Here is a 27273-nt window from a genome sequence, read left to right as displayed (position 1 = left end):
GACTCCCCGCGGAGCAGTGAACCAGATTCAGGGCTCAGTCCCAGGACCCTGGGATCATGACCTGAGCCGAAGGCAGATGCTTAAACAACTGAGCCACTCAGGCTCCCCCAGTTTTATATTTTCTTTTAATGCATCAGGGGATGCATTTTCTATGGTAGACCTTAAGAGTAGTCTGAAAGTATGCGGCAGATCACTTCTTTAGTGATATTCTAAGCATTTCTCCAGCAGTGCTAATAATGCAAAGACTAAATGCATCTCATCTGTAATAATCTATTTCTATGAGTCTGGGCCTTCAAACATTATGGCATCAGGAAAAATTACTTGCATGTGGAACGTCTTCAATTTTTCCCGAATTTCCAAAATTAATAATCTTCATGCATCAGCACCTTGCCCATTAACCAATGACATAGGTTGCAGACCCCTGCCTTGCCAGGTGGTAATTGTAACCCGGATGCTGGCTGCCTGGATGTCCTTCAGTCCCCCAGTTTTTCTGAGATCATCTTATTTTAGTAAAATCGTTAGTGCTGAAGTAGAATTGGCCTCACTTCTACTGAAATACCTGATGGGAAATCAACATCCTTGTGAAGATTTCCAGCGATTCTGAATCCACCATAGGTTGTATAGGAATGCTCTTTTTGCTAGAAATACCCATCTCCAAATTGCTACTGGCCTTTCCTGATCTCCACTTTGTATTTTACCTCCCACAGCTGTTCCCTATTTTATATACCGTGAGACCCAACTAGATATTTTGCTTTCCAATCTCTTCACTCTCCCGAATACCACCATGACTCAAGGCAATGGCCGTAGCAGGCTTTATTAATAGTTTGGAGCAAAGGAGAGGTTGCACTGAATAAAATACAGACAACCACTTAATGCTGAGTATTAGACTTCCTTATCTGTAAATGCACACTGGCCGTTTTCAAGACTGTGGAACATCTCGTCACTTTCGCTTGTCCTTCTGTGATTCTGGGTTTCCTCTCCTTCCTTCATCCTCTTTTTCCTCTTTATGTATCTTTAAAGATTTATTTAAGAGAGAGTGAGCTGACGAGGAGGGACATAGAGAATCTTAAGCAGGCGCCACACCCAGCACAGAGCCCAATGTGGGGCTCAATCTCACAACCCTGAGATCATGACCTGAGCCAAAATCAAGAGTTTGGTGCTCAACTGACTACGCCACCCAGGCACCTATCTTTTTCCTCTTTAATTCAAAGATCCCAAAACCCCACACCACTGCTCAGTTTTCAGGGAGAGCAGTTTACTTATGTCTCTGTCCCCCTGAGGCCATCCAGCTACCTTAGAAGAGCCTTGTCTTTTTAACAAAACTGCCAAGAAGGGGCATACCAAGATGAGACAGATCTCTTGCTGAGAGGAATTCTTTTGTCAGCTTGCTGCAACAATTGTTTTCTCCCTCTACCCAAGTAATTTAAAACTTTTTACATTTAAAATGTCAACCTAGCAGAATATAAAATCCGTTTGAATTTTTGAAGTAAAATAGGAAACTCAGATACCTTTATTGTATTGGAGCTACTTCACACAATATCCCCCAAATTCTCCTGGGGCATGAGTACTTTTGCTTTCCTTTGCATTCAGAGGTACATACCTGGAAGCTGAAGAAGCACTGGTCTTTTTCTATTTCACTTTTTTCATAATAAAAGTTTTCAAGCAAACGCAAAAGTAAGGCACAAAAAATAGGATAATGAATTCTCATATATTTGTAACCTAGCTTCAGTAATTGTCAACATAAGGCCAATTTTTTTTTTTTTAAAGATTTTATTTATTTATTTGAGAGAGAGAGACTGAGAGCACAAGCAGGGAGAGGAACAGAGGGGAAGTAGACTCCCCACTGACCAGGGAGCCTGATGCAGGGCTCGGTCCCAGGACCCCAAGATCATGACCTGAGCCAAATTACTTAACCGACTGAGCCACCAGGTGCCCCTCAACCTATGCCAGTCTTGTCTCGGATATACCTCCCCCCTCCCCATTTTCAGATACACCACCCCCTCCCACACTGGATTATTTTTAAATGAATTGCATACATCATATTCTATCCATAAATAACTTCATTTTGTGTATCTAAAAGATAAAGACAATTATCTAGACAGTGTTCAAATGTCCCCAATCGCCTCACAAAAGTCTTTTTACGATTGTTGAGAAGAGCTATTTCCAGACCTTGTCCCTGTTACAATCCAGAAATGCACAGACTTCTCAGGTGCTTGCCTCAGAGTAGTTGCCACTTGGTAAAAAAAGGACATACTGTTTCAGGACGCCTGGGTGGCTCAGTGGTTATGCGTCTGCCTTCAGCTCAGGTCATGATCCCAGGGTCCTGGGGCTGAGCCCTGTGTCGGGCTTTCTGCTCAGCGGGGAGTCTGCTTCTCTCTCCCTCTTCCTCTCACCCTCCCCACCGCTCGTTCTCTCTCTCTCTCTCTCTCAAATAAATAAAATCTTAAAAAAAAAAGGAGATATTGTTTCAAGACTTGTCCAGCTTTGGTTTTCTTTTTGTTTTTAGGTTTTTTCTTTTTTCTGGAGTAAGACATCTCCAGAATGGTGTTCTATTTTCCAGGCTAGTTGAATGGCATTTTTAATTTGCTCCATGAGCAGGCTTGTCCTTACAAGCAATTAACCGATGAACAACTTAATCATACGCAAGCCCTTCTTTGGGCCCGGGCCCTCTGTCACTCAACAGCAGGGAAAGAACTTTGAACTTTTAGAAAATCTGTGCCTTTAGGAAGCAAAGAAGAGAGCTGGGCAAAGAAGGCCAGTTGAACCAAATATCTCCGGAGAAGCCTGGCCACCGGGTGGAGGCTCCTTTTCCGCCTGCAAAACTGGCCAGATGTGGTCCCTTGGAAGTCCAAGCAGTCCTGCTGAGTGGAACGCACTCACCGTTCGCTGGAAGATCCTGTCGGGCAGATACCGGCATGTTAGTCCCTGGGTCTGCAGCGGCTAGCCCCACAGCAGCACATAGCAGACCCTTAAGAAGGTTGAGAGGCTCCCAGTGCAGACCGGTGTCCTCCTGCAACTGGGCAGGGATTCTGTGCACTGGAGGAATTGGGGGCCTTGCTGGGGAGGAGGTGTGAGAGGTGGTAGCAAGGGTGGGCAGCTTGAATTGGGCAGGCCCAGGGAGCATGGTGTAGGGGTGCCCTGTGGCTCCACCTCTTTGGGGCGAGGCAGTTAGAGGTGAGCTACAGATGCTAAGAGGGTGACCAAAAAGATTCAACGACAAAGTTTGCATTTAAAAATGTGCCCTGCTTTGGCTAAACCTGCAACCGGAGCCTCGTGGTCAGGATCCTGGAGCACAAACCCACACTATTGGTACTTGAGTTAAGTACTTTAAGCTGTGGTGAAATGGGTTCTTGTGGGAAGGCCCAGGACCTGTCAAGAACCAGGGTAAGGGGTTGGGAAGCAGGGTCAGATTTGGCAAGATGAAGACTGGGGGGTCTAGACAGACGGGCAGGGGTAGTTAGTTGGGAGATGGACAGATGTATGGCAGTGCGTCTGCCAATTCACCCAAATGAGATTGGTAATCAGTTAACTTACAGGTAGAATTAACAAGCTACAAGAATCATTCAAATTGTCCTCTGAGGACTGTCCTTTGTTGAAGGCCGTGGCCCCTCCTATACTAATCCCTACAAAAAGGGGCGGGTCCAGATGAGGACTGACAGTCGCCCTAGCTGAGTCAGGATCAGTGGTTGGTTGGTAAAGGATCAATAGGCAAGCAGTTCTCCAAGATTTGGGTACTAAAAATAGCAGGAAGAACCCACCGGCGTGAATCGGGAACTTGATTTACAAGGGAATATCGTAGAGCTGGGACTGAAGAGCTGTACCGCACTGCCTTCATCAGACAAGGACTAGGTCACAAGGAAACATGGAGGACAAAATGAAAGAAAAGAAAGCTTCCAGGCCTACTCCACACTGAGTCGGTCAGCCTCAGACCAGGGCTCCTGGTCACCATGCCTTGGCCTTGGATGCTTGGCCCTGGAGCACAGGGTGGAGATGAGTCTGTAGGCAGGAGTTCCAGAGGTTATAGGGTAAGGGTAGAAGTATTGCAAGGTCATGGACTTCAATGCATCAAATGATATGAGCTTCTCAAATGACTTGTATATTTCTTAGACAAGTCCACTTGCTGAACTGAGCTCTGTCTCCAGGTGACACTTTTTGTGGCATGTGGGAGGATGCTGCACAGCCCTGGTCTCTTGTGGGGGCTGACCTCCAAGCAACATTCAGATGTCAGTAGATGTCATTTCCTCTCTGACCCTAGAACTCTACCTATGTGTCTTTGTCTTGTGTTCCCTTAGCGTGCAGACACAGCACTATCACACTGCAATGTAGTGGCCCATTTCCTTGCCCACATGCTCCCCTCATGGCATTTAACTATTGTAAATTGGTGTACCCAGTGAGTCTGAGTGTGATGTTCTTTGTATAGCTGTATAATGTTGAGATTACTGATGATATGTCTAAATGAAACTTTTCACCCTTGGATAGCCAAAATAGAGTATTATGTGGAAAATAACTGACAAATTGCCTAACTTGTGTGGTGTGAAACAACACTCGTTGTTCAAACCAATCCCAAGGGGAGCCTGGACAGCCCAAATATCATGGCAGGGTAGGACTGCCAAAGGGGAAATTTACAACTAAATGCCTATATTAGAAAAGAAGGAAGATCTCAAATCAATTACCTAAACTTTCACCGTAAGAAACTAAGAAAGGAAAAAATGAACTAAACCCAAAGGAAGCAGAAGAAATGGAATGATAAAGAGAAGAGTGGAAATAAAGTAGAAAACCAATAGAAAATGTAACAAATGAAAAGTTGTTTCTTTGAAAAGATCAAGAAAATAGACAAGCTTTTAGCTTGACTGACCAAGAGGGGGGAAAAAAAGAGAAAAGACACAACACAAATTACTGAAATCAGGAATAAAATAGGAACATGGTTATCAACCTTACAGAAATGAAAAGAATTATAAGGAAATATTTGAACAATGGTATGCCAATAAATTAGTTAACTTAGATGAAATGGAAACTTCCCTAGAAAGACATGAATTACTGAAACTCACTCAAGAAGAAAATAGAAAGGGGTGCCTGGGCGGCTCAGTTGGTTAAGCCCCTGCCTTCGGCTCAGGTCATGATCCCAGGGTCCTGGGATGGAGCCCCACATCGGGCTCCCTGCTCAGCTGGGAGTCTGCTTCATCCTCTCCCTGTCCCTCTGCTGGCCACTCTGCCTACTTGTGCTTTCTCTCTCTCTCTTTCTCTCCCTCTGTCGAATAAATAAATAAAATCTTTTTTAAAAAAGAGAAGAAAATAGAAAATAAATGTTTTTAACATTTTTTTTCCTGGAAGAATGTTTTTTTTTAGAGCAGTTTTAGTGAACAGCAAAATTGGAAGGAAGGGCCAGAGATTTCCCACATACCCTCTCTCCCCACACGTACATCCCCCATCATCGACATCCCCCCAGAGTGGGACATTTTGTGACAATTGATGAACTTACATTAACACGTCATAATCACCCTAAGTCCATAGTTTACATTATCACTCTTGGAGCTGTACCTTCTATAGGTTTGGACAAATTTATAATGATATGTATCCAACATGATAGTATCCTACAGAGTATCTTCACTGCCCCCAAATCCTCTGTGCTCTGCTTATTAATCCCTTTCTTCCACACCGACCCCCAGCAACCATTGTTTTTTGTTTGTTTGTTTTTATGATTTATTTATTTGAGAGAGAGAGAGGGAGAGAATCCTCAAACAGACTCCAGGTTGAGTGCAGAGCCTGGTGCGGGGCTCCATCCCAGGACCCTGAGATCATGACCCAAGCTGAAATCAGGACTCAGATGCTTAATTGACTGAGCCACCGAGGCACTCCCCATTGATCTTTTTACTCTCTCCATAGTTTTGCCTTTTCTAGAATGTACTATAGCTGGAATCATACAGCATATAGCTTTTCCTGTTGGATTTCTTTTCCTTGGTAATATATATTTAAGCTCCTTCCATGCCTTTTCATGGGTTGACAGATCATTTCTTTTTAGTGCCAAGTAATATTCCATTGCCTGGATATACCAGGTTTACTTATTCATTCACCTACTGAAGGACATCTTGGTGGCTTCCAAGTTTTGGTGATTATGAATAAAGCTGCTATAAACATCCATAGGCAGGTTTTTTTGTGTGGATAGAAGTTTCCATCTCCTATGGGTAAATACCAAGGAGTTCAAGTGCTAGATCATATAGTACGAGTACATTTAGTTTTGTAAGAAACCACCTGTCTTCTGAAGTTGTTGTACCATTTTGCATTCCCACCAGCAGTGTATGAAAGTTCCTGTTACTCCAGCATTTGGTGTGGTCAGCGTTCCAGCTTTTGGTCATTCTAATAGGGGTGTAGTGGTTATCTCATTATTTTTTGTTTGGTTGGTTGGGGTTTTTTTGAGGCGATACTCAAGCTTTATTTAATGTAAATAAAATACGTTTTTAAAAATCAACAGATATTGTACAGTTTTTCAGAAATCACTTACCCATATGTTGCTCCTTAGTTAGATTTTTAGGGCTACGCACAGACTTTAAGGGTAGGCCGAGGGGAAGAAAAAGGTAGATTCTTTCTCAATAGCCTTTTTACGTGTATTTCTCACATTCTCATTACCCACATTTAGACATATAGGGCTTGCCCCAGTCATGCCTCTTCTGGGTCAAGTCATATGGGCTCAGGACTTTCTGTACCCCAGCATGTTGGCAGTGGCTATGTGCTCAAAGGTCCAGGGGTTGTGGTTGTTCTGTTTTCGTTCCTCTTGATCTTTCTGCCTCTTCTCTAGAGTTGCATGGTTCATGGACTTTGCTGGGCAGGGCAATAAGCGGGTCGAGGAAACGTGGTATCTCTGGATTCACCGCGCCCACCCATCTCTACTGTGAGACTGCCAGCCTTCCTTCACGGGAGCCACACACTGACCAATGGCACCTTGGTGGCCTCCCCGCCATGGGCTGTCCCGTATCCTTGCAGGTGATGGACTTGAAAGGGGCTGGTACCCTCTATCAGGCAAACATGTTCTTGGCATCCATGGAGTGGTGGATTGTCAGGTGCAGCATTTCAAAATGTCCCCCGGGGAGGTAACCACCACCTTCTGTGAACTCAGGAGCTTCATCCAGTACAAGGTCCCCGGAAGTCACACAGGTATTGAGGTTCTCTTCCTCCCTTTGGCACGGTGGTGCCCTTTCCACAAATCTAAGCGTGGACTTTTCAGGTATGGAAACATCCTCAAAAGTTGGCACCAGGAGCAGTGTCGTTAGGCCAGTGCGTGGCGGGTGGGGCTGCCCCCAAATCGGACAGTGGTGCTCACAGGAGTGGCACCCTGGCACAAGCCAGCGGCCACCGCGTGGCCACATGGGTCGGGCCAGCCAGGGTGGCCACAGCCACTGCAGCATCTACCTCCACCAGGGAAGAGGGCTGTGCCCCGAGAGCCACACCTGTTCAGGCTGCTGGTATTATGTTGATTTAATTTGCATTTCCTGGGGCTCCTGGGTGGCTCAGTTGGTTAAGCGTCTGCCTTCGGCTCAGGTCATGATCCCAGGGTCCTGGGATCGAGCCCGATGTGGGGCTCCCTGCTCTGCGGGGAACTTCTCCTTCTCCCCCGCTTGTGCTCTCTAGCTCTCTCTCTCTCTCAAATAAATAAATAAAATCTTCAAAAAAAATTGCCATTCTCTTTAAAAAATAATAATTTGCATTTCCTGATGACCTATGATGTTGAGCATCTCTTCATATGCTTATTTGCTATCCTCTTAGATGAGACGTCTCTTAAGGTCTTTGGCCCATTTTTTTAATCAGTTGTTTCTTACTGAGTTTTAAGAGTTTTCCATTTATTTTAAATAACAGTCCTTTATCAGAGGTGTCTTTTGCCTATATTTTCTCCTTCTCTGTGGCTTGTTTTCTCATTCTCTTGAAGTCGTCTTTTGCAGAGCAGACAGTGTTCATTTTAATGAAGTCCAGCTTGTCAGTTATTTCTTTCATGGATGGTGCCTTTGGGGTTGTATCTAAAAGTCATCACAGTACCCAAGGCCACCCGCGTTTTCACCTGTGTTTTCTTCTAGGAGTTTTACAGTTTTGCGTTTTACATTTAGGCCTGTGATCCATTTTGAGTTAATTTTTGTGAAGGCTGTGGTATCTGTTTCTAGGTTTTGTTTTGTTTTGTTTTGTTTTGCACATGGAAGAGTATTTTCCTTCTAAGAATAGCTTTTCTTTTAAAATGTGCTCAGTGCGTTTTAAAGTTCAGTAGTGCGGTACAGATGAAGTACTGATAAGCACAAAAGAGGAAAACAGCTTTATGACCTGAAGATAACTGATGCCCTTTTGCAGCAAAACCTTCAGACACGTGCACGTCCACAGGAATGTCACAGGAGGTTAAAATGGGGCTCCTTGTGCTTACTTTTGCCCAAAGCCCTAAAGGTTGATGACAATACAACAGGTTAGCCAAGGACCCCATATCCTGAATATCCTAATTAAGGTGCTATGACTTCTATTCAACTGACACAGGGTAAACCGAGAGATTATGAAACAGGCTCTGCAGGCTTTGAGCAATCCCCCCTCTAGCCTCTAACAGTGAGGGCTGAAGAGCAGTGAGAGAAAATTCCACCGAGAACCTTGTTGATGGGCTGGATCCCCTGCCACCTCCCAGGGGGAGAGGAGTGCAGCCCCCCATCCCAAGCCAAGTGGGACACCCTTGAGAAGACCCACTCAAAGAGCTAGACGTGGCCCTCCTAGAGTTTGGGGACGGGTGTCTGCCTTTTGCCAAGGGATGCCCATAGGTGAGAGACTGTGGTTGTGCCTAAGTCTGCCCAACAACAAGGAGAGAGAAGGACTGCCCTTCCTCAGTGGCAGGCAAAGGTGTGTGAGCTCCACCAAGGGGACATGGGAATCTGAGCGGGGAGCTGGCCTGGGTTATTTGAAAGGGGAACCACACGGCAGGACTCCTGAGTGGGACGGCAAAGGGCCCAAAGGAGAAAGTCAGCGTAAGGGAGACTGCTGGAGAACGCATGGGCTGAGGGGAGAAGAGGAAGCTTCCAGCTATGAGAGAGACAGCATCCCCCACAGAGAATCCTGGGAGCGCCTGCAGAAGCACCTGGCAGAGAATGAGGCTGCCAAGGTGCATGCAGTCCACCCACAGGAGCCAGTGATGGTCCCGGACTGCGCCTGCTGTAGAAGGCCTGCCCTTCCCCCAGGCCCAGCCAGGGCCCTGCCTTGGAGGGGTCAAATGCAAAGGGAAGAGGAGCAGTTGTGAGAAGAAATCCTTCCAGGATTCCGAGCTCATAGCAGCTCAGCCTGAAGGAGAAGAGTCTCTTCAAGTAGGGAGAAGTTCAGATTGGACTGGACATTTCAATCCTCAAAGTAAGACAGCCCCGCTGACTGCAAGGGACCAGAAATGCCGAGACCTGCCTGAGATGTCATCCATGGGCCGCAAAAGGACAAACCCAGAGAGTGGGTTTGACATAAATGTGAGAGAAAGAAAACAGTTGATTTATTATTGCACTTGTGCCTGTCTTGTTCAACAAAATAGTAATGAATATAAAAATTATTTGTTAAACAAGCATTGGATCATATCGAGTTCTTACATAAATAAAATGACTAATGTCTGTAAAGCTCCTAACATGATGTTTGGCACATAATAAATATATTAGTGTGTTATCTACTACTATCATCATTATTATTAATGATTTTGTAACCTGCCTTTTTTCATTTAATGATATATGCTAAATATATTTTCATGTCAATAAATATAATTATGGCACATAGCCAGAATGTGAGATCCACATTGTCTGCTTATTCAGTAATATATCCTTCTGTTTACAACAGCGCCTGGCATATAGCAAGTAATCAATACATAATTGTTAAATGAATAATTTCAAGCGAATGCAGTGTTGTTGTATGGAATGTACTACAGTCACTGATCTTTTATTATTGGTTAGTAAACATTGCAAACAGCCACATCTAGGTGCTTTCATGGTTATAAACCAGTCTCTAAAAATATCCTTGTTTTGTATCTTTGTGTATATCCTTAATTCTTTTCTTGGTATAAATTCTTAGAAGAGGAACCGCAGGGTCAAAGGGTATAAACGTTTCATTAAAACTTTGAAAATTCTTGCCACATTGCCCTCTGGAGGGATTTTGAGGCTAAGGAAGAACTAGGAATTTCCAAGTACAGAGATTTTTTTTTTTTAAACTTTGCATATCTCTGGATATTTCCCAGTTCCAAGAGTTTTGGCATGGCTTCAACACAAGAAGGGTTTCTGCAAGGTTGAAAATAAAAACATATTTCAGGAACTTATTCTAGGGCATAGTTGACTGAGTGAAATGGAAGGAAAAACAGAGCATTTGGCAGTAGAAATGTGGTGAGTAACTCCTCAACCCAGGAAGCCTCAGCTTGGAAGAGCAGATTCGTCTCCCAAGCATCACGAAGAAGATGACAGGTCAAAACGCCACTATTTATTGAGCACCTACTAAGTATGGCAGTGCACTGACCACTTTGGAGTGCAGTGGCCTGTCACTGCCATCCCTCGGTCCCCTCCCACCGCCCCCCAGGCCCAGGCTGCCAGCTCTCCACGGAAGAGCCTTTGTTGGCTTCATCTTGCATCCCTGGCATGCAGCAGGAGACAGGCAGTTGATGCACTACATGTTTGTAAGACTGAACAAAACTCTTCTAGGAAAATTCTAGAGGGGTTGGCACCGACTCTGGAAAGCAAGCACACATACATACGCTCGAATGACTAATATCAAATGTGATAAACTAAACCAGTGTCATCTTGAGCTCTCACACTAGAAGCTCCAGCAGATTTTGGGTTTTGATCGTTGTAATGAGGCTTCACTGTGCTTCCTCGGGTGAAACGGACAAAAATGGAAGCCGTTAGAAGTTTGAGACCCTGAGCCAAAGAACTCAAAAGGTTGAATACCCCTCTTAGGATCTGTGTGTTGAATCTGCATTTGGGGTTTTGGCAGTTTCCCTGGATATTGTCAGTGGGTGAGAGAAACAATATGGCAGGAATGGCTGTCTGCCCACCCAATGTCTATTCCCTCCTGCTTCTTTACTATAGAACCCAATATTATTATTAGAGACAGCAAAGCACTTAACTAAAAAGTTACATTTCCAGGCCTGCTTTGAGGACAGATATAAAGGGAGCTGTTGGGTGGGACTTCCAGAAACATTCCTAAAGGAGCTTTATCCATCTTCCTGACTTTCTCTCTTCTTTCTTCTTCATACCCAGATCACAGACACAATAGCTGGAGCTCCAGCAGCCATTTTGCAGCCATGAACTTGAGGTTGAAAATCAATACTAGGGGGGCACCTGGGTGGCTCAGTCGTTAAGGGTCTGCCTTCGGCTCAGGTCATGGTCTCAGGGTCCTGGGATCGAGTCCCACATTGGGCTCCCTGCTCCGCGGGAGGCCTGCTTCTCCCTCTCCCACTCCCCCTGCTTGTGTTCCTGCTCTCGCTGTCTCTGTCTCTGTCAAATAAATAAATAAAATCTTTAAAAAAAAAAAAAAGAAAATCAATACTAGGGATGTTAAAGCAGAAAGGATAGGAGACTTGAACAGACCAGCCCAACACTGCTTGCTTTCAGCTTTATTTCACTTGAGAGAGAAACAAACCCCTATTTGTTTAACTACTGTCACTTGAGGACTCTGTCAGTAGAGGCTAAAGGTAAGTGCTAATGGAATAACTTTCTATGGCGTGAAGGGCCCAGTAGTATCCCCTTGGAGCATTTTGCAAATTTTGGCGGGGGGGGGGAGGGGAGGGAGGTATGTTTTTTGTTGTCACAATATATGGTACTACTTGTATTTAGTTGACAAGAGTCTGAGATGTCTTGTCCCAGATATTCATATAGATCTAAAACAACAACAAAATGTTTATAATTACCTGTGCCTTAAACATAATTATATTTTACAAATAAATAAAATATATTTTTTGCATGGTTTCAGACACACCTAATTTTCCAGGAATGTGACTGCCATGTAAATCAAAAATTTGGGGGGCACCTGGGTGACTCAGTTGGTTAAGCGTCTGCCTTCAGCTCAGGTCATGATCTCGGGGTCCTGGGACTGAGCCCTGAGTCGGGCTTCCTGCTCAGTGGGGAGTCTGCTTCTCCCTCTCCTCCTACCCCTCCCCTGGCTTGTGTTTTCTCTCTCTCTCTCTGTCTCAAATGGATAGGTAAAAAAAAATTTTTGTACTCTTTTTTGGAACTTTACAAAGATTTGTTCACTATTTGCAAAATTATATCACCAATGGCAACACTAGTTGTATGCAGTGTTACACACTATATTGATCTAAGTTTATAGTTGTCCCATTCATGGTGAATGTGAGTGATTACAGCACCCGCTCTTTTGTTTTATCTTCTATTATTGTTGGGCCCAAGCATTTTCATGCTGAAGTATGTATTACTTTATTACAAATTACCACCCTTTTATTTCTTCTTTGAATCTTCCCAGTCAAGGCATTATGATTTTATTTTTGAGAAGGTACGTACAGGTAGGTTATATTATCTATACATTTCAAGTCAGGAGCATAAAGTGTGTTCCATTAAGCGGGGAGGAGGGCATTGGTCTTGACAGTGCCTGGCGTCCTAACTGATGAGACTCAATGCACACTCAGCCTCCATCTGCTTCTTCACTTTAGTGTGAAGAGGCAGAAAGGACTGGCAGCAGAGAGCTGAGTGTTGGGGGTCTGCACGTCAAGCAAAAAAGGCATATATATATATATATATTTTTTTTTTTTTACATTTATCTGTGGCAAGCCTGGCTTTCGGCAGAAGTGCAGAAGCTGCATCATGTGCAATGCCATTTGAGAGCTAATTATCTCTGAGCGGGTTGAGTGTTAATCCATGATCCACCACCGACAACTCTGTCCACATTAGTTTTTCAGAGGACACAGAATTAGGACAGAACTCTGTGTTGACAGAGGGGGAGGGAGAGCACGACACAGTTCTGGGACTCCGGGGACTGAGAAAGGAGAGCGAGGGGAAGTAAAGAAACCACAGCGGCCATCTGGGGGTAGTGAAAGAGTGCCAGGGAAAACCGCACGGCCAAGACCACCGAGCGGACCTGCGGCCGGCAGGGCCAGCCCACCGCTCGCTCGCCTAAGTCACCCCCACCCCCAAGTGACGGAATTAACCACATCTCACACTCCTGAATTGGAGCAGATAATTGGCGAGCTGGCTTTGTGCACAGGAAGTGTGTGCAGTTAGATTTGGCCGAGTGGAACAGGAAGAATGGGGACCACCTGATTTCATCTTGTGCCAAGGAGGGCGACACAAAGCGGCAGTGTCTCCTATGGAGCTTGGCCCAGGCAAAGCAGGGGGACAGAGAGCCCCGTGCAAACTGGCGGGTGAATGGGGTCTTCCTGGGAAGATCGCTAGAGCAGAGGACAGTCAGGAGCTCTAGGACTGAGCTCCGGCTGCTTTGTGACTTTGGGCAAGTGATTTAACCTCTGTCTGTTTCCTCATCTGTAAAACAACCAAGGAAATAAAAATCCCTCGTAAAATCCCGTCACTCCATTCCATGTGATCCCCAGATGTGGCCTCAATGCCTCCTCTGTGGGTAGAACTGTGCCGACTGTGCCGGGCGGGGGGGGAGGGCGGACGGAGGGGGGCCATGCCTGCTTCCTTGACACCGGGGCACGCCCCTCCTCCACCCTCTCCTCCCCCCCCCCCACGCCCGCCCACAGGAATTTGGGAGGGGTGTGAAACAGATAGTCCTTGCGGTGCGGTGGGGGTGGGGGTGGGGTTAAATCTTTACCTTCTTTCCAGATACATCTCAACCCACTTTTACTTCCCGCTGGGAGGTATCTTGGTCTAACCTCCTGACCCAGCCCTTGGCGGGTCTTCTCTCCGAGGTGCCCCGATAGATACTGGTTAGAGAGGGCTGTTGCCAGGACAACGGAAACCAAACCCTGGCGGAAGCGTCATTCTTTCTAAGGATGTGGTAAGTGAGGTATTCACCTGATGACCATCCCGTGACGGTCGGGCTTCTTTTCTAGCTACTTTTTGGAATCTTCATTCTTAGAAAACCCTTTGTTATGAAATGTGCTCAAGTCCGGAAAGGAAGTGAGGGTCAGTCAGCAATACCCCCACTGTGAACTCTAGAATAGCATTTCCTTTTGAAAGATTCCTCCTCATTTTGCTCCTGGCTTTGCGCTGGGGCCGGATGACTGTGTTTCCTGGGGATTTCCAACCTGAGCAGCAAGGAGCCCGGCCCAGCTCACTCCCACACGGAGGGCAGAGACCGCTGTATTTCTTGCATGCCTTTTTCTGTCCCACAGTGGTAGACAAAGGGAGTCAAGAGACCGTGCTTGTGTGACCCTGGGTGAGTCTCTTTACTTCCCTGAGTATCAGTGCAGCAACTGAGGCATTTAATAATTTCTATTCTTTTCTTTCTTAAAAGATTTTATTTATTTATTTGACAGAGAGACACAACGAGAGAGGGAACACAAGCAGGGGGAGTGGGAGAGGGAGAAGCAGGCTTCCCGCTGAGCAGGGAGCCCGATGCGGGGCTCGATCCCAGGACCCTGGGACCATGACCTGAGCCGAAGGTAGGTGCTTAACGACTGAGCCACCCAGGTGCCCCAATAATTTCTATTCTTGAGGGGAAGTTGAGGACATGTTACCGAAGCATCCTGAATACCCATTTGTAACAGACATTATTATTTTTATTATTTTGCTTTTTGCTCAAATTTTATTTTTCATGATCTAACAATTAGACAAGTGGCCAAATGATTTTATAAAGTCATAAACTTTTAGTAAAATCATTTGGCCTAGAGTTATTCATGAATATTACTATTCATTAAAAGTGTTTAAATGCAGAAATGCATTAGTATTTTTCTTATTACGCTTGGTCATCACACATAACTTAGTTTGGATTACAGACAGTGTAATCTCATAGAAGTGATAAAGTGTAGGGGCTCCTGGCCGGCTCAGTTGGAAGATCATGCGACTCTTGATCTTGGGGTTGTGAGTTCTAGCCCCATGTTGGGTATAGAGATTACTTAAATAAATAAAACTTAAAAAAAAAAAAAGTGGTTAAGGGCACCTGGGTGGCTCAGCTGGTTAAGCGACTGACTTCGGCTCAGGTCATGATCCTGGAGTCCCAGGATCGAGTCTCGCATTGGGCTCCCTGCTCAGCAGGGAGTCTGCTTCTCCCTCTGACCCTTCCCCCCTCATGCTCTCTCTCTCTCTCTCTCTCAAATAAATAAAATCTTAAAAAAAAAAAACTGGTTAAGTGTAAAAAATATGGCCTAGTTGTAAAAATCATCAAAGAGAAAATGAATCAGAAAATCTCATGTCATTCCCACAACTAGCCTGTAACAGATTTATTAATCAGAGAATCCAAAATAACATTTTCCTCACTGGGCTGTTGTGAGGATTCAATGAGAATATCAAATTATTGGTGCCCAATAGGCATCTAGTAAATGATAGTTATTAATATGTTTCTACCTTCAAAACAGACACAGCTATACCCACGCACATGAGTGTGTATGTGCACACACGTTCTCTCTTCTGGTTCTTTTATACAGTCCAACTGGTGGAGATGTGTGAACACGAGAGGTAGTCATCTATTTTTTGCTTTTTTGGGTGTGGGTCATTATCAGAGATGAGTAACTATCCCTTAGTGCCCCCGAGAATCCAGCCCCGGCTAGGTCAGCTCCTGAATCCACACTCCCAGGCTAACTGGGGACATGAACCTTGCAAGTATGAACAACAATCCAAGATGGCACTTGAGTAAGTAACAGCTGGATTTTGCAGTGTAGGTGGAGTTTGGATTTCATGATCCATCTGGAACAGTTTATGGGTTTGTGACTACAAGTGCTGTGCAGAAAGCCTTTGTGGAAGAGGTACGCATGTGCCCTGGCCTTGGAGGAGAAGAGAAGCCACTCATGGGGCAGGGATCAATGTGAAGGAAAAAAAAAGGTCTGATTTCTCTGGGTGAGGTGGACCATGAGGTTGATGACAGCGATTTATGGTGTTATAAAAAATGGTGTCTTGGGGATGGTTCTGCATCACTTTGGTAAGAGACAAATTAGGGCTCCGTGAGGCTTGTGTTGTGGGCCAGCCACCAACAGCGGTTCCTTCTGCCCTTATCACATACACTTTAAGGTGTTAATTTCAGTTGAAAGGTTTGGATGTTACACATAATCCCAGCCATGTGGATTTTCAGCAGCAAACTAGTGGGTCAAGTTTACAGGTTGTTGTGTTCTGTCTACTCCCCTTTCCTCTGTCCTAGCCCAATACTAATGGCTTCTTCTCCCGCCTGGAAATGGGGGCTCAGTCTAAGGGAGGGCTCTGTGCTCTGTCATTTACATGGTAAAGTGAATCAGTATGGCCAGTCAATAGGTATATTCCTACATCAAGGGAGGTGCACAAATGTGCATTGTATAGCTTGAAGAACCTTTCTATGGGTACACCCATGCAAACACCCCCTAGACTGGGAGTGAGAACATTTCCAGATCCTTCACAGGGGCATGAGCGTTTGAACCATATTTTTGTATAATGAATGTATTTGTCCTTTGGAAGCGACATTTAACTTGGGAGATAAGTGGGGGGATGGGAGGAGATTTGAAGGATAAGATTCACATCAAGTAGCTGATTAATTATTGAACAAACATGGACAGAGTGCCCACTGTGTTCTGTGCTCCATGTACATTCAAGGTTGGCTTTGGAACCGGTGCCATGACCCTCAGACTCACCTCTACCTCTTCTCTCTAGCTTCACCACTACCGTCCGGACGAGACTCTCGCTGTCTCTCCTGGACCCGTGATGCAGCTTCCTAACTGGTCTCACCGGCTCCAGCTTCTCTACTTATTTTTCAATTATGAACCTAATCACATACTTCTCTGTCCCTATGCCTGGAAATGCCTTTCCTCACATTCCACCCCCCTCCCCCCAATCTTCCACTCAACCTCAGAGCCATCCTTAATTGCTTTCTCTCTCTCACACCTCCTATCCAGTCTGCCAAGAAATCCAGGTGGATTTCAATAAATCTACTTCAGAATACTCTCCGAATCTGTCTAGGACTTGCTGTCTCCACTAACGCTAATCTCTGAGACCGCCCTCACCTTGATCATGACGCTAACTTCCTGAATGGCCCCTTGGCTCCTGTCTGTCCTTGCCCTGCCACCCACCCATAGCCTGCTGTCAACACAGCAGCTAGAGTGACCTTCTTAAAACACGTGTCAGACCATGTCATACCTCTGCTCCAAACCGCCCAAAGCAAGAGTGGGTGCAATGGCTTGTCCCAGCCATGGAGAGGCTTTCCCACACATGCCCTCCCTGCTCAGTGGTGTCACGTCGGTAGCTTGAAACTGGCTATGGTGGGAGTATTTACACCACAGAAATTGGCAAATGCTAAAAAACCAAGTTTTGTTTTGCTTTTTTGTTTGTTTGTTTGTTTGTTTTTGAGACCCAATCTGCCAGCACACCACTGCTCCAATGGTGACCCATTTCTCTCAGGGTTAAGAGCCAAACTTGTCCTGACTGCTTGCAAAGCCTCTGCAATCTGACCTTGTCTCCTCCTTCCCCTTTGCTCCGGCCCCACTGGCCCCGCTGCCCTTCCTCACACATGCCAGCACTCTAGGGGCTGAGTATTCCTTCTCTTTCTAGAAGTCCTTGCTCAGATGTCACCTCCTCAAGGAGGCTTCCCTGACTTCTTCACCATGAATTCTACCGCCCACCTTAGCTGTTCTGTTTCCCCCACAGCATTCTAACTACTATAGAATTGACTTGTTGCTCATGTTTATTATTTACAGTCTGTGTCTCCCTCTGCACCGCTCCCTGCCCCACCCCCCAATAGAATGCCGTCTCGGTGAGGGCAGGGATTTTGGACTGTTTTCTTCACTGATGGGATCCAGGACCTGGCACCCAGAAGGCACTCTGTAAGCATTTCTTAGCAGGCTGGCTGACTGAATCTCCAAATGCCTACCTCCTCTGTAACAAACCTTCCTGAAACCTGGTGCTTTCCTCCTCTCCATCCACAAAAGGTCCCGATTCTTGTCTTCTATGTGCCACCTGCAGCTCCTGAAGTTCTTCCGTGGTGTCATGACGATTTTCTTATGACCACCTCCCCCACCGGATGGCTGTCTGTGGGCTCTTCAAAGGCACCCCCAATACCTGTATCTACACACGGCCCCCATTGCTAGCTGTTAAGTGAACCCATGAATGTACACATGAACGGTAAGCAGAGTATAATTCTCACACGGATTCATCTTCTCATCTGGAGGCCCCCTTGCAATGGTGCTGCTGGGAAGGCCTGAGGCAAGGAAGGATGGGGGGCGATTGCGGAGAGAGAAGCAGCCCTGAGTGTCGGGGGCAGAAGGGAGTCTTCTCTCTTCTGAGCTCTGAGCAAACTGGTTATTATTTCTTTCTATTACGCTCTTCACACCCTCCCTCTCCTCGGCCGTTTCTCTCACCTTTCAAACCTCTGATCTTTGATCCCAGGCTAGGGTCAGCTTTAAGTACAGGGAGAGAAGACAGCTGCCTCTGTGGTGTGATCTGGGGGCTTCAGGAAGGTTCTTCACTTTGGTGCCACTTTCCTGGGGTCTTCTTTTTCGTTTTCTTTCAGTTTTATTGAGATATACTTGATACACAGCTGTGAGTTTAAGATGTGCAGCATAATGACTTGACTTACATATACTATGAAATGATCACCACAATTAGTTAAAATGCATCATCTCATATAGATACAAAATAAAAAAGGTTTGAATGTTTTTTTCTTGTGATGAGAACTCTTAGGATTGACTCTCTCAATAACTGTCAAACATACACAACAGTGTCCGCTATAATCATCAAGTCACACATTGTATCCTAGGTACTTACTTATCTTATGACTACAAGTTTGTGCCTTTTGACTACCTCCTCCAAATACCACCCTCTCTTCCCCCTCCTGGGTTAACCACAGATCTGATCTCTTTTTCTATGAGTTTGGGGTTTTGTTTTTTGTCTGTTGTTTAGATTCCAAATATAAGTGAAGTGGCCTAGAACCCACTGGTCTCTCAGCAAAGGGCCACACAGAACTGAGAGCCCAGGAGAATCGGCTCCCAGAGTTTCTAGAGCACATGGCAGTTTAGGGCAGTTCCCAGCCTGGGGTCTTCGCCACACAGAGCTTCTGAAGGCTACGTGTCAGTGGCCTCAGAGCCGGAGCCAGGGAGGGGTGGGGAGGAAGGCTTGTCTGTCCCAGTGAAGCCCCCTGTCCACAAAGGCAGCTCCACTTCTGGTCTGCCTGCCCAGCCTCCCCAGGACAGCAGAGCGGCTGCCCTGTGGGGAGAAGGGGGACTTGTCTCCTTTCCCAGCCATCAGGTGAGGAAGCAGGGTCCACACCCTAACTCTAAGCCTCGAGGAGTACAGGATGTCCCAACATGTCCTGTAGAACGACTTAGTAATTTTCCAGTTACTAATTTGCCTTACCTGTTCTGTTCAAACAGGCTAATTGTTTCCTCAAAAAGACTCAATGTAGTGGAATGAGGTCACCAGAGACATGCCTAAACAATTACAAAACACTGGTCATGGGCGCGCCGGGAGACTGGTAACCAGCTCCTCAGACTGTCGATCTGATGTTATCTTTCCTAAAGCAAATTCGGTGAGGACGCGCCCCCTGGTGGTGACACGCGATTATGCCAGGCAGGAAGAATCCTTCCACCAAGTGAGTGTCTCTTTCCCTGGGTAGGAGAATAACTGGGCGTGGGTGCTGCTTTTGGAACGTTCTCAGTAGGGCATAGTACTGTTATTTCTCAGTAACTATTTATTGATTGAAATATGAAATAAATGTGATTAATATAATCTATTCATACTTGTGAACTTGGAAGGTGTGAATTTTAATCAAAGCAAAAAATCTGCGAAGGCAGAAAAGAGGGAAATTGATCTCTGGTCTGATAAGAAAAGAGAATATAATTTTGAGAGCTTCCACATACTTTCTGCTTTTACATTGTGGGTATTATATTCTCTGTTGACTTAGAACAGTTCAATTTTTTAGTACAAAAAATTCAAACATACCAAAAAATAGAACATATAGTCACTACCCAGGTTTCAAAGCTATCAAGATTTTGTCATGCTCAATTTTATATCCCATTAAATGTTTTTAGTTGCTTTTCCCCTTAAATATTATAGCCCAGACATCTTATTACCTGACCCTAAATATTTCAGTATGCATTTCTAAAAAGTGGGCATTTTCTTACATAACCACGTACCATTTTTACATCTAAAAATTCATAATCCCTTGGAGTCATCTACATACCCATAGAGTCTACATTCCAATTTCCTTTGAATATAAAACTGTCCTTTTGCAATAGTTTGTGAATCCAAGAAGTCCACGCATTGCATTTCGTTGTTTGGTTCTCTCTCTGCCTCTCTGTCTCTCCCTCTCTCAGTCTCCCTCCCTCCTTCCCTCTTAATTAACTTATCCTTATACAGAGGGAAATGCACAGGCATTAAGCATACAGTTCCAAGAGTTTGGATAAATGCATACACCTGGTAGCCCACATCCTTATCAAGATAGAGAACGTTTCCCTCACCTCAGAAAGTTCCCTCCTGTGCCTTCACAGACAACTCTCCCTTTGCCCCCACCCCAGCCACTGCTCTGACTTCTCTCACCATGGATGAGTTTTGCCTGTTCCTTGTTTTATGTAGCTATTTGCCCTCAACATAGTATTTTGGGGGTTCATCCCTGTTGTTGCATGTTCCTTTTATTGTGAGTTATATCCCATCATCTGCATGTACCACAGTCTGCTTGTGCATATTCCTGTTGCTGGACATCGGGATAGTTTCCAATCCGGGCTACTGGGGAAAAAGCTGCTATGAATATTTTTGTATGAATCTTTTTGTGGACATATGTTTTCATTTCTCTTGGGTAAATACCCTGGAGTAGAATAACTTGTCACCGAATGTGTATGTCTAACTTTGTGAGAAATCCCTGCGTCTCTTCTCCTGAGCACACCTCTACCACTTTCCAGTTGTCTGGTAGTCTGCATTCTGCATGTGGCTAACAGCTTCCCTGAGGTGTCACTTAACTTGTCCCTCTCACCCCTGGGTTGCCTATAAACTAGAAGTCTGATTTAAAACCTGGGTGTGATTCAGTTTAAATGCTTGGGCAAGAATGCTTCAGAAGTGATGTTGTGGACTCCGCCCTACTCTCATTGGGAGGTACCTAAGTGACACCTAAGTAACCTCACTCTTAATTCAGACACTGAGACTGATCAGTAGATCCAGGGGGTGGCAGCCTGATCACCCCAGTGTAAACTTCCCCCAGCAACCTTCTTCTAATGGTTTCAAATGATCTTTGCCTTGAATTTTTGTTAGGAATGGCAAAATGTTGATTTTTTAAAAATTCTATCAACCCTCCACATATAACACATGAGATTCTTCTGCAAAAAGGAAACTCTCACAACTTTCTCTCATTTGTTGTAGAGGACAGGCAGGAAAAATACTTAACTATTTGTCTTAATTTGCTAGTGAAAATTTTCAGTTTGGCTTATTGATTGTTAGAAACCTTTTTAAAAAGGCTCCGACAAGAAAAGCTCTCCCAATCAAGTATTACTCAAATATAAGAATTCCCTCACTTTGCTTGAAGAAAAAGATAAAGAATATAGAGGAACACTGATATGTCAATGGACCTGGAGAGACTGTGAGCTAAAGAGTAATAATTGTTGGGGCACCTGGGCAGCTCAGTGGGCTATCCGGCTGACTCTCGGTTTCCGCTCAGGTCATGATCTTAGGCTTCTGCGATCGAGCCCGGCGTTGGGCTTCCCGCTGAGTGTGGAGTCCGTTAGAGGATTCTCTCTCTCTCCCTATCTCTCTCTCTCCCTCTGCCCCCCACCACCACTTGTGCGTGTTCACGTGCTCTTTCTAAAATAAGTAAATACATCTTTTAAAAAAAAGTAATAATTGTAATGATAATAGTTACTATCATTTATGGAATATTTCCTATTGATTTAATGAACTAATAATGATATTTAACTCATTTTCATAATAATTATTTACAGAGAAAATAAGAGTGCTAGTCATTGTGTAACCCAAAGGGGCTTATTCAGGTTAGGTTTCACTTTTTTTTTTTTTTAAGATTTATTTATTTATTTGAAAGAGAAAGAGAGAGCATGAGTGGGGGAGGGGCAAAGGGAGAGGGAGAGAGAAAATCTCAAGCAGACTCCATGGCTGAGCGCTGAGCCCTATGCGGGGGTGGGGGTGGGAGGGGGGTTGGGGCTGATCGCAGGACCCTGAGATCATGATCTGAGCCAAATTAAGAGTTGGACGTTTGAGCCACCGAGGCGCCCCTAGGCTTCACTTTTTAACCTCAAAGAAACCATGGATTCATCTCTTTATTCACCTGACATTTATTGAGCACTCACTCCTTCAGGAAAACAAAGATGCATTAGACCCAGACGCCATGAAGCCTCAAGGGGCCTTGCAGATGAATTTTGCCTCAGTGGTTCCTGGGACTTGCCTTGCACAGATGTTCGTGGCCTTTGTTACGAGACTCACAAAGAACACACTGAAGTCGTAGGCAACACTCCAAAATGAGATATCGCCTGCCCCTATACACAGGTGGCAAATGTAACTGGCTCTGGTGCTGCAGGGCGGTGGGGGAGGAGCCCCGATCAGTAGTATCTGCCTATTTCCCAGAATAAACTGTAAATACTCCCATCAGGGCCAGTTTCAAGCTACCAACATCATGTCGCTGGACGCAGAATTACAAACCTATGCATAGCACGCCCTTATATAGTAACTTCATCATACAGATACAATAAAAGCAAATAACTTCAAGAGCGCAGATAACAGTTAACTTCAATATAGTGAAATAAAGAAGTGATGAGTTTTAAGTATTTATCTTTGTAATGTAACTTATTTAATTATATGTTTATATAATTTAATTTTTTTTATAATGGCTATATTTAATAGCTGGCTTGCACAATTTCTGAAAATTTCACCATTGGCCCTGACAAGTTAGTATGAGTCAGCTCCAGCACCCCACCAATACCGCAGCGTAGCCATGGTAATACACAACATGCCCCTGGGGACTTGGAAAAATATGCCTGGGACGATGCTCTGAGCCCGGATGGTCAACAGCCTCAGGACACAGTAGAAGAAAGGAGCTAGGTGTAGCATTAGGAATTATGTCCTATCTCAGCAATGGGGGTTATCATTTCCTGTTCCTGGTGTGACAAATTACTCCAAACTTAGTGGTTTAAAATAACACAAATGTATTATGTCACAGTTCTGGAGGTCAGAAGTCAGAAAGGGGTCTCACTGAATTAAAATCAATGTGTTGGCAGGGCTGTGTTCCTTTTGGAGGCCTAGGGAAAATCCTTTTATATCCTTTCTCCAGCTTCTGGAGGCCACCTGCATTCCCTGGTTTGTGGCCTCCTTTCTCCACCTGCAAAGCCAGCCGTGTTGGGCTGATGCCTTGTCAAGCTGCCATCTCCCTGGTTCTCTCTTTGGCTAGCTGATTAGCAACCTTAATTCTCCTTTGCCATGTAACCTGATGTACACGTTAAGTGCCACAGACTAGAATATCTGGGAGGTTTTTATTCTGTCTAGTGCAGGGATGTTGAGAGATACTGCAGTTAGTTCTCCACAGACCACACCCCTGGAGGCCCGCTGGAGAAGGTACTTGGAGTCCTGCAAGGTGGGATGCAAGGTGGATTTCATAAAAGCTGCTGATTTGCCTCTAGCAGTTTCAGGCGGCTGTAAGTGTTATAAAGAGAGTTCACATCCCTCTCTTGGAACCTTTCTGTGCTGCAAAGAAGCTCACCAAGTTTACTCGCTTACTAAGAGGCCACAAGGAGAAGAACTGAGGAGCCCAGTCAACAGCCAATGCCAACTGCCTGACAGTCAAATGAGCATTTGGACCCTCTGTGCACCACTGCACCGTCAAGATGACTGCAGCTGTATGAGTCGTCTTAGGAGAGACCAGCAGAAAAACCTACAGAATCGTGAGAAATAATAAAACATTACTCTTTTAAGTCACCAAGTTTTGGGGTGTTTTGTTATGCAGCAATGGATAACTGTTACATGAAATGGGGAGGTCACAGGAACAAGATCATGTAAAGGCTTATTAGCATGGTAAAGAATCTGAATTTTGTTCCACGTGCTCTGGGGAGTGATGAGGGTTTTAAGAAGAGTGGTATGTTTTAAAAGATCACTCTGGGGGTGCCTGGGTGACTCAGTCAGTTAAGTCAGTTAAGTGTCCAACTCTTTTTTTTTTTTTTAAGATCTTATTTATTTATTTGAGAGGCAGAGAGAGACAGCAGGAGCAGAGGGGAAAGGGAGAAGCAGGCTTCGTGCAGAGCAGGGAGCCTGACGTGGGGCCCAATCCCAGGACCCTGGGATGATGACCTGAGCCAAAGGTAGATGCTCAACCAACTGAGCCACTCAGGCCCCCGTAAGTGTCTAACTCTTGATCTCAACTTGGGTCTTGATCTCGGGGTCGGGGGTTCAAGTCCTGCATTGAGCCTACTTAAAAAAAAAAATAAAGATCACTCTGAGTGCTGTGTGGAGAAAAGATTGTAGTTGGGTAAGAATAGAAGCAGGGAGATCAGCTGGGAGGCTTTTTCAGGCATCCAGACAAAGATGGGAAATAGTGGAGAAATTTGGGTCCTGCTAATGGATTGGCTTGGAAAGGATATAGTGAATAACAATCTTCTTTCTTGAAATGCAGGGCTATATAAATATATGTACTATGTATGTGGCAAATCAGGATTTTTTTGGTGTGCCATTGGTGGAGAGGGGGAGTTCTTGGCAAGCAAAAGTAAAGAGACAGAGACTTGGTAGCCTGACAAGCACTGAAGTTATGTTTTGGGATGCAGTCAACGTTACAAATTTTTTCTTAAATAAAAGAGAAAATAGATTGCCTTGTATGTGCTCTGCTCTGAAGATTACGACAAGTCAAAGACTCCACTGAGCTCATGGAATGGAGTGCTTCCCCCAGGAGGATGGGCCTCTGTAATAGAACCAAGAGTGGTGCGGAGGGGAAAGTGTGGGTACCTGGAGGAGGGGCAGTGGTGGAAGGAGAGGAGAGGAAGACATCCCAGAGGGGGAGGGCAAAACTGGAAACGCATCCAAGACAACGTCTAACTGGAAGAAATGCAATGGGAAAAGTAAAGAAATGCTCTTTGTTGGCGGGAGTGTGATGAGACTGCTTTCCTTCTGGTGATGGACTACCCCCCCCAGGCCCCTCCAGGTGCTGCAGGCGCATCTGGGGCTAACCTGGATGTGTGTGTATTCCCATCCATCACTGAGTGTGAAAGCTGAGTGAGATATGGTTCTTGTCTTAAAGTTTTGCAGTTTAGTTGAGGGCACATGTCTTAATACATGGTGTAATAACAATATAAAGAAAATAAATGCTGACCTTTTGCCGGATTGGGCTGGTTAGCTCTTGCTATTGTGGTGGTGACCCACTTCATCCCATCTTTTTGATGCTCTTTTTTTTTTTTTTTTTTTTTTAGGTAGGTTGCATGCCTAGCATGGAGCCCAACATGGGGCTTGAACTCACAACCTCGAGATCAAGATCTGAGCTAAGATGAAGAGTCAGACACTTAACTGACTGAGCCATCCAGGTACCCCCCTGACCATCTTTCTGATACTCTTACATCTGGAGATCTTCATATTTCTCTAAGGTCTTCCACCTAGATACATAAACCTGGACCTTTCTTACAATCTTGCTCTTTGTTGGGGCACCTGGGTGGCTCAGTTGGTTAAGCGACTGCCTTCGGCTCAGGTCATGATCCTGGAGTCCCGGGATCAAGTCCCACATCGGGCTCCCTGCTCAGCAGGGAGTCTGCTTCTCCCTCTGACCCTCTTCCCTCTCGTGCTCTCTATCTCTCATTCTCTCTCTCTCAAATAAATAAATAAAATCTTTAAAAAAAACCCAATCTTGCTCTTTGTTTTTTCCTCCTCTACCCACAACTCAGCATCATGAATGTGGGTTCAGCTGAGCCCCAATGCCCACCTGGCCCCGAAGCATCCAATTCTAGGGACTCTTGTGCAATGCCTGAGATTTATGGGCCTGGAGAACATTATGCATCCTTGCAAATGTCTTCTGCTGAGACACCCTACACAACGATCATCTCTCTCCTTTTCCTTCCTCAGTGGATCTGCTTATTCAGGACAGCCTCGATTCTTCCACCAGTCCCAGAGTAAAACTGTTACCCACTTCTGTAGAGGAGAGCACAGTGAAGAAGGAAAATACAACCCACGGAAGAAACAGAACAGTCCTCCCTCAGACCCAGCTATGTGTACTCAATGATAGATTTCAGAGACAGAAATACCTCAGCCTCCTCCAGATGCAAGAACATTCCAACATTCTGAACCTTAGCTCTAAGCAACTAAGACCTGGTTCCAGAACCAGAGATAGCAGAACAGCAACTGGCCAGAGAATAGCAACAGGGTGACTCAGAACAACTCAGCAACTACAGAACACCTAGCCTTCTCTTCCTATCACCAGGGATACCTGACGAACACTTCTGGAAACGATCCAATATGGAGCAACCAGACCTGGAACGACCCCATTTGGAGCAACCGTTCTTGGAACAGTCAGACCTGGTGCCCCCACACCTGGAATAACCAAGCCTGGGACAATCAGCTCCACAACTGGGGAGAGGAGTAATGTTTCTCATTATGCTTATTATGTCAAATGAGGGGATACAATTGGAGTCTAATAAAAGGAGTTTCAGTAGCATTGGCTGCTGTGGGCAACATGATAAAAGATGACTAGATATAATACTAAGTTGGATATTTTTAGGCTCTAGACTCTAACCTCAAGAATAGGAAGTAAAAATACAAAGATGTGTGCTGAAAGATTATTTGCATTTTCTGAGAGTGTGAGGCTTTAACTTGTTAATAACCTCATTTGTTACCATGAAGGGTTAAGCTATACTGTGCTTCACTGATTTCCTCTGCCCTTTGTGCTGTTTTACTACACTCCTAATTTGTTCAGTATTCTTGTATTTGTAGGAAGATGTTTGCTGTTTTCATTTATCATGATAATAGTACCAGTTTGGCTGATTGGTTTATAGGTTTAAGTATGAATAAATAAAATATCCACTTAAAAGATAAAGAAAATAAATGCCAATAGTGGTCCAGAGTTTTAAAATGCTAGAGGACTTAAAAAGGATAACTGAGAAAGAGGAAAAGGAGTTAATGTTGTGAAGCATTTGTCCAGATGGTGGGGAGCAGGGAAGCCATTTAGAGTAAGAGGAGGGGTGCACACACAGACGGGAGAGTGTTGGGGAGGGTGATGGAAAATCACAAGCAGTGAAGCAGAGTGTGGGAAAGGAGGGTG

At 45.0% G+C, this 27273-nt stretch overlaps 2 pseudogenes; one reads left to right on the top strand and one right to left on the bottom strand.

Annotated features, from left to right (window-relative positions):
* Window positions 1-739: 739 nt before the first annotated feature.
* On the bottom strand, window positions 740-18046 carry LOC113938456 (annotated as a pseudogene).
* LOC113938004 lies at window positions 13736-26987 on the top strand (annotated as a pseudogene).
* The last annotated feature ends 286 nt before the right edge of the window (window positions 26988-27273 follow it).

This window comes from Zalophus californianus, chromosome 8 (assembly GCF_009762305.2).
Source record: "Zalophus californianus isolate mZalCal1 chromosome 8, mZalCal1.pri.v2, whole genome shotgun sequence".
Lineage (NCBI taxonomy): Eukaryota > Metazoa > Chordata > Mammalia > Carnivora > Otariidae > Zalophus > Zalophus californianus.
Note: the sequence above shows the minus strand (reverse complement) of the source record. Positions and strands in the feature narration are given on the sequence as shown.